Here is a 7,251-nt window from a genome sequence, read left to right as displayed (position 1 = left end):
AATGCATACAACACAGCTCTAGAAAGCTTCCATACAAAACAAAATTGAAGAAATTAAGAACATTTAATCAAGAAAGAGAATGAATACAATTAAATCATAAACAATATACCCACCATTCTGCCTGGCCACACCAGTGTCCTCTAGCAGCTCAGCTGTTCATGAAGCACAGGGCTTTAGCCCAATGCACACAGCATTCCCTAATTGCATCCTGCAGAATATGCTGTGCTTTCTTATAAACGTGTGCCATACTTTGTGAGTATAAATGTAGGTGGACAACTGCACTGATATGGAGAGAAAAATTACTTATATCACAGACACAGAATTGTTACTGTCCTACACATTTTCCATCCTTGCATTCTGTGCAAAGCTTCAGATTATCTCTAGGACAAACAACTTTTCATAAGGCCATCCACAGCCCTAAATAGAATTCATGGATGGCAGAAGTCAAAATTATTTTGATCTTAAATAATGCATCCCATTTTTGCTTTATTAAAAGTATAAGTAAAATATAACATTGTTCCAAAAAGTCAATTTGGACCAAGTTCCCAAGCACAGAAGGGAAAGGAAGTTAGAGAAGAATAATCGGTTTACTACAAATGTATTTGGTAAAGCTTTCCTATCAATACAGTGCAATACTTCTATGGAAAGAGATAAGAACAGCCTGTATTGAAAGTACTTCACCAAATTCAGATTCATTCTGAATATTCAAGCTTTAAAGCAATCTTTTTTAGCCAAGCTTGTCTCCACGTAAAAAGAGGGGGGAGAAGAGGAAAGAGGACCTTAAACATCAACTTTGCCATGTAAATAGATGCACAACCCCAATAGGTTTTGGACCTGTAAAAAAAAAGATTATTTTAAAATAGAACCACAGTAGAAGAGATACAGATCCTTGATTAGCTGTGCTATTCATTGTTGAAACCAACGCTCATCCTTCCTAAAATTCCATAGCAACTGCGTGGAAATAGCTCTCACACTGGACCAACTAATCTCTCTTTATAAGCCAAGAAAAACAGGCACTCAGAGAATGTAATTAATCTTTTCCAAGGTGGACAGCTCAAGGGCTGCAGTGGCTAACACTCCAGAAGTGTCCATTTTTCCTCTATTGATCATAAAGCAAGCCTAATTTTTTCCATTTCTGCTGCATTTGCATTTTTACCAATAAGTGTTTCGTTCCATTCATGAAGAAAACCAAGAAAAACTGTCAGTGTTACAAAACTGGAACATTGTTGTCAAATAATTTAACAGATTGGGCCAACAAGATATAGGATATTCAATGTGAAAGAACACAACTAGGCAGTAGTGATGATAAAAGGTAGCTTGATGCTTATAGCCTGAAAATGGCTTTCACATCAGGAAGAAAATAAAAGAATAACATCACTTTTTGAATGCCAGATATGAAACATGCAGTAATGTAAGTGACTGTACCAATGGCTGACTCTGCAGCAGACCTTACAGATAAATGCAGAGCAACAAATAGGTTTTAAAGCAATTTACAGGCTTGTATTTCTGTATTCTGTATTCCATACATAGAAATAATTCAATTCGTTTTCTCCCAAATTGTGTATATTGCAAAGCCTAAAGTCAAACTTCAGCATGCCTGTCACCAGAAAGAAATAAGATGACAAACAATGAGTGGACACATCAACAAAAGAAGCAGGTGGGATAAACTCTTTATACCGAAATTTAGGATTATTTTTTTTCTTAGATATTTTGGCAATGGATGGGGATAAAGATACCTGGTACATTAAAATAGCCAATAAGATTTATGTTTATAAAAGCCTGTAAGTCTGGAATAACAGACTGAATACTGAGACTATACTTCAGCTGCTATCAGGATACATGACTCCAGGAAGTCTTGGTTAAAGCAAGCTGCAGCTGCAATGCTTCTCCAACACCTATGCTTAACCTAAAAGCTTAGTTACTCCCATCCTGTGTTTCAGAGTAAACATTCTTCTCAGTCACTAGCGGGATCTCAACAGGTCCCCCAGCTTTTTGAAGCAGCAGGCGGCATCCAGCTCCTCAGATCAATTATTGTACTCTTTTTTTTTTTTTTTTTTTTTTTTTTTGTTTTGTTTTGTTTCACTAAAAGGCTTAAAGGTGGTGCTCTCAGACTCTCTTAACACAATGGTCTCTGTCTCGTACCTTATGTCAACATTACTGCTTCCTAGGAATGCATGCAACTAGGGGCTGGTAAGGAAAAGGGAACAAGAGAATTTCACACACCACTAGGAGTAACACAAATGCTGTGGCAATGCTCAAAAATGGTAGGAGAATATTTAGAAGGGTTACAGAGAAGAGGAGGCTCAGGGGAGACCTTATTGCTGCCTACAGCTACCTGAAGGGTGGTTGTAGCCAGGTGGGAGTTGGTCTGTTCTCCTGAGCAATCAGTGACAAAACAAGAGGACACAGTCTCAAGCTGTGCAAGGGGAAGTTTAGGCTTGATCTTAGAAAAAAGTTCTTCACAGAAAGAGTGATTGCCCATTGGAATGGGCTGCCCAGGGAGGTGGTGGGGTCAACATCCCGGGAAGAGTTAAAGAAAAGACCGTATGAGGTACTTAGTGCCATGGTCTAGTTGATTAGATAGAGTTGGGTGATTGGTTGGACTTGGTAATCTTGGAGGTCTCTTCCAACCTGGTTGATTCTGTAATTACTCTGAAGCATCAAAAGGCAACACTCCATAATAGAAAGGCAGGAATGGTAAAAAAGATAGGAACAGGATGAATAAGAATTTAACAGAGCACTTCAGAGCAGTAATGTTTCTGCTGGGTAAGGCTTGACCCAATGCAACTTTCTGGAAGCTATAATGGCTAACACAAACCTTTTTTTGTTTTGTTTTGTTTTAGAAAGGAAACAGAATTATTCATCTCCCATTTGAAGACACTCTATGTCATACCATAAGAAAGGCAGGGCTTAGAAGGAGACCAAATCAGTTTTGACGAGCAAAATTACATCATCAGGGAAGCAGTGGGGCTCCAAGGTGTTTCAGAGGGACATGACTTTCTGGACTCTGAACTCAAAATCTAATCCCTTGTCTCTGAACTGTTCTATCTGCCTCATGATCTTTAGATGATGGCCACTGCCAGCATTACAACTTCTATAGACACTGGTCTCTGTTCATGCTGCTGAGGTATTCTTAGCCAAGGTACCATACCATACCAAAACAAAACAAAACAAAACAAAACAAATCACAGGTTAGTGTATAAACAAGACTCCCACTTAATTTCCACAAGGCCCTACCTACATTTCTATCACACCAAAAATTACTTTCTTTTCAAGGTGTTACCATGGAATGCATCATCCATTTAAAGAAGAGCCTGATGATTGAGGCTAAAATTAAACTAAGCTAAATCTGGAAATGAGTTGATATAAACCTTTTTTCCATCAAGACTCAAGGAACTGAAATAGAAAAGAAGGGATTTTTTTTTTTTCTTTTTATGGTTTGCTATTCCTTTTTGGTAGTGATGAACAAAGAGCCATCCTTAAAAAGAGCATCTCTAAGCAGGTTCTTTCAGTCCTGTTTGGGAGCTTGAACAATAGCAACTGTGATAAAAGCAACTTCAAGTCACAATAAATACATTGTTCCTGCTTAATTAATGTTTTCCCAATACAATTGGTCTGTAAGAGGTCAGAGGAATCGAAAATTGTATACTACAGAGCTCATGCTGTCAGGTAGCACATTAAAAACATTAAAGATGTTTTCCAAGGCTGCTCCACAACATATGCTGAGATGGGACTAGCAGAATAGCATGTGCACCAACTAATTCTTTATAACTGGGAAGCTGAACCCTGTAATCTCTTTATCATTCTGTCAGTGAGTTAATGGTCATTACCATGAACAGATTCTTATTTTATCAAGCAAGTCAAGGCATCACTGGTGCTTTTCATGTGATAATTCTGATGCTGCACACCGCAATTAAAATAAGCACTTTTTTTTTTTTTTGCTTTATCTAGGCTTAGCTGCAACCTTTCAAACTTGCAAACACCAACATAGAAGTCTTACCAGACTTGTGTAGCACAGCATTCTCCTCACATTCTCATTCCCTCTCCTCTAAATACAGTATAAAAAGCTTAGAGGTGGAAACAATAGAGGAAACTGCTAACTGAGAGAAACCTTTTCTGCATAGAGTGTAATGCTACCATCCAGAACACAGCAACCAGAGCTTAACATGTGTTTTTGTTCAAGATTACTAAATGAATGTTTTCCTTTATCAGCGCTAAAAATATTCTAACAAACATCTTCATGTCAACAGTCACATTTTTAAAACAGAAATCTCCCACTGGGCTTTCAATTGCTATCAGCAAAAAGTTGTTTTGCAGTATTTCACCTCTCAGCTCCTCTCTCCCAAACACCACCACCACCATTGCTCATTTCTTTAATTTTTGGAAATGTTTTACTTTGTCCAAACAAACACTGAAATCAGTTTTCGTTCAACTATGCGATGGACTCAAGAGTTAGGCTTACAAAGGGCTTTCTTCTCAGGATAAAGATATCCTTGTGTATTTGAACAGGACAGCAGTGGTGGTTTAGTTTAGTTTTCAAGGGATGGTTCTAATCCTACCAGTAAATAAAAAAATAAATCAACAATTCAGCTGCAGCTAAGTGTAAGCACATGTGAAACAGAACTGAGACCATGCAGGGCAGTGTTGATCTTGGACCCTAAAAGGAATTTTATCTAAAGTTCAATGATCTTCAGAGGTGACTCCCTCAACCTCATGATTTTCTGTTATCTCTGGACAACTCACATACCGCAAAATGAAACAAGGAAATAACTGAGTCTCAAGTCAACTTCTGCAATGCCCCCCAGTTAAATGTTCTAATTTCTTCTTTTACTCTGACAAGTGAATTGCATAATAGAGAGCACAGGGAAGAAGTAGCTTCCCTCAGAGAAGTAATCCAAGCTCATGTGCACTTTACTTTAGTCTTTTTCTCAGGGCAGGAAACTCATTCACTACATATATCTATTAAATATGAGAGTTGAAGAAAGACAATGACAGCACTGGGGAAAACAAACAAACAAATAAATTAATGAATGTAGCAGTGAATGCTGTCAACAGGCCCTGTTTGTGCTCATGTCTCCTCCTGAAGGGGTAGCCACTGTAAGAGCGAAGTCACACACCATAGGCTGCCCGTCATTATTACATATGAACATCTGTATTGCATCGACCTGGGGCAAAAGCCAACCTGTGACTAGCAGAGAAAGGCTTTTTCATGTAGCACTGTTCTTCACAGCCCTCTTTACAAACTGGATCAGTATGAATTGAGGTACTGCCAGTAAGACACCACATTAGCAACCTGTATAGTAATCTCCTATGCGTAAATAAGGAAGTTGAAGCCATGATTTCACAGTACGATTAACAATTTTGGGGTACGCAGTTCAAGTTACTCTGAAGAAATGCTGAGTTCCGTTTCTAGAGTAGAAGAAAAAATAAACATCGGTCTCTTTTAACAACTCTTAAACTAAACCAGCTTTGGGTTGAAGAACTCAAATCACTTTTTGATTTGGGATGGTTGCCACAAGGTCCTTGAGAGAACTACCTTGGGAAATGAAGCCAGCTGCAATACATCACATTTAAAACGTGGTGTCCTTGCTTCAGGTTGCTCTTTGGTCCTTCCTCAGCCAGCCTCAGGCAGTTAGGTAAACATTCATTTTGAGAAGGCAAAATAAAAATTAAAAAAAAAAAAAGAAGATAGATAAATACAAATTCTACTCCAAGGGTCTGGACAGGTGAGCAAGTTTCCATCACGTAAGCAAAGGTGTAAGCCCATAAACATGTTACAGTGATCCTGGTGCATGCTCTTCCCCTATGGCCCACGGGAGGCATTCTGCTGAGAACACACACACAGTGGTTACCATCACCATCCCTGCCATAGCTCACCCTGCAGCTTGCAGCCTGGCTCACACCCTTGGTGTCCGCACAGCCATTGCCACATGTTCCAGCATATCCTTATACAGGGGGGAAAGGATGGCTAGCCACCCCAGTGCTCCCTGCTCTGTACTAGGGCTGTCATGGGGTCACATCACCTTAGTGGAGAGCTCATTTCACAGGAGGAAAATCATGGGCTCACCTGGAATGAGGTGAGCTTGGCCTATCTATGCTGTGTGACACAAAGTGGACATGGGCAGCTTAGGATAGCCAGTTAACAAACTGATGACTGTGAGGAACATGGTCCAAAGCCACATGACAGTGTTTGCTTTTGGCTAGGCTACTGTGTGCTTCTCAGCAATGATCATAGAAACATCAATCAAATATTGTTCACTCCATGCCATTACTGATACAATTTCCTCTTCATAGAGGTCTTCTCTCTCTCTGCTCTCCATCTCCACTCCCCAAACTTGAGATCACCCTGGTGGTCCTGTGGTGTCCTGCTTAACTCCAGAGCAGGTATTCCTCTCTGAGATATTAAGCAGCATGGAATGCCACCAGATGAATTATCCAAGCTACCAGCCACCCTGGCTGAACACATCCAACACAGCAGCTGCTCCCTCCTGCAACAGTCTAGTGGTACCCAAGTGCACACCTGGGCACTTGGCTGACTCCCACCACCTTTCCATCAGAAAACATCTTACCCGTCTGCTGAATTCCTTTTTTCACAATACTCTGCTAAACTATGAATTATAAAAATAAAATAAATATACTAATACTGCACTAGCTGTTTACAGGTACTGGTAAAGAACCTTCATCATAGCCACAACACCTATAGGACAATTGTCCACCAGAGAAAAACCTACAATCCATGGAATTACTGCTGCAGTGCTGAAATGTGTAAGGTGCCAAAGCATTCAGAAAGTTGACAGATTTGTTTATGGACTAGATGAGGCTTCATTAAAACAGTGGCCTCCAAAGAACAGTAAATCCTCTCTCCTCCTGTCTTTTCCTCCTCTTTTTTTTTTAACCTAGAGTATCTTTCTCCTAGTGGCTTTCCTCTTCCTAATAATGCCATCACAAATGACAGATGTGTTATCAGTTATCATTGGGATTTGACACATTCTTAATACTTGTCATAACAGCTCTGAAGTCTGCGTGCTACCCCATTGTATTCCAAAGCATTTGCAGGAGGTAATGGACACATCAAATCACAGTCAACAGCTCTGCTTTATTGGACTGCTGAACACTTGCAATATAGATTAAAAAAAAAAAAAAATAGCCTGTCATTATTCAAAATTACACACAGAATAATTGAATACAAACCAGAACAAACAGCTTTTGCACTCTGTATGCTTGTGATCATCTTGGCCACACTGTAGAATT

Source organism: Melanerpes formicivorus, unplaced genomic scaffold, assembly GCF_026170545.1.
Source record: "Melanerpes formicivorus ecotype bairdi unplaced genomic scaffold, bMelFor1.0.p_v2 SCAF_3, whole genome shotgun sequence".
Lineage (NCBI taxonomy): Eukaryota > Metazoa > Chordata > Aves > Piciformes > Picidae > Melanerpes > Melanerpes formicivorus.
Note: the sequence above shows the minus strand (reverse complement) of the source record.